Genomic DNA, 929 nt, shown 5'->3' on the forward strand with positions numbered 1-929 from the left:
CTTGTACCTGAATAAAACTTGGTCTTAAAGGTGCCGTGGGCTTGTTTGGTGTGGTTAGTCGTTGGGGGGGGGGAACATGCAGATCTGTCCTCGCAGAGGAGGGAGAGCTTGTACCTGAATAAAACTTGGTCTTAAAGGTGCCATTGGACTGTTTTGGATTGGGGGGAGGGGTTCTGCAACTTACCTAGCTGCTTCCTGCTCTGACTGAGGGCTCCTGGGAGCAGGGGGTGGGGCTTGTTGCATGTGCCCGCCCCCTGGGCTCTTTACTGCCGGAGCTCCGCTCCTGCGCGCTCCTGCAGGAAATGACCCCTGCTTGTCACTTCCCTTTCCTCCCTTACCCTTCCTCTCCCGACATTTAATTCTCCCTCCAGTCAGAATACTTTGTCTGGGCAAATCTGGGGGGGAGGGGGAGGCAGTCAGGTAGGCCTCAAGGGGAGGGCAGCCAGGTAAGGTTCAAGCTCCAACAACAGTGAGAAGGGCCAGAGGCAAGTGGCACACTCCAAGACAGGCAAGGGGGTGTGGCTCAGTGGCAGTGTATCTGCTTTACATGCAAAAGGTCCCAGGTTCAATCCCCGGCATCTCCAGTTAAAAGGATCAAGCAACAGATGATGTGAAAATTCTCTGCTTGAGAACACACCAGTAAGCAAGGGAAAATCTGAACTCGCTTGATGCTCAGGTTAGCTTAACCTTGCCTTCCTGGGTAAGGTTATTGGTGGGAATTCACTTGGGAATCCAGAAAGGGCAGAAGACAACAACAGCACCCCGACGTGGCAGCTTCCCATGTGATTTCCTGGCACTCAGTTCCCCAGGGCAAAGAGTCCATCCTGGCTATCCACCACCTCCCTGAAGAAGGAGGTGCTTCAGAAGAGACTGAGGGGCATCATCTGTGGGTCTGCAAGGAAATGGATTCCTCCATCTACGCTGCCCCC

The 929-nt window shown here is 54.0% G+C and overlaps 1 non-coding gene across 1 annotated transcript; it reads left to right on the forward strand.

Annotated features, from left to right (window-relative positions):
- Positions 1 to 512: 512 nt before the first annotated feature.
- On the forward strand, positions 513 to 584 carry TRNAV-UAC. The gene has a single exon. It is a non-coding gene; the product is annotated as a tRNA-Val (tRNA).
- Positions 585 to 929: the final 345 nt, after the last annotated feature.

Source organism: Gekko japonicus, unplaced genomic scaffold (assembly GCF_001447785.1).
Source record: "Gekko japonicus isolate JY-2015 unplaced genomic scaffold, Gekko_japonicus_V1.1 scaffold558, whole genome shotgun sequence".
NCBI lineage: Eukaryota > Metazoa > Chordata > Lepidosauria > Squamata > Gekkonidae > Gekko > Gekko japonicus.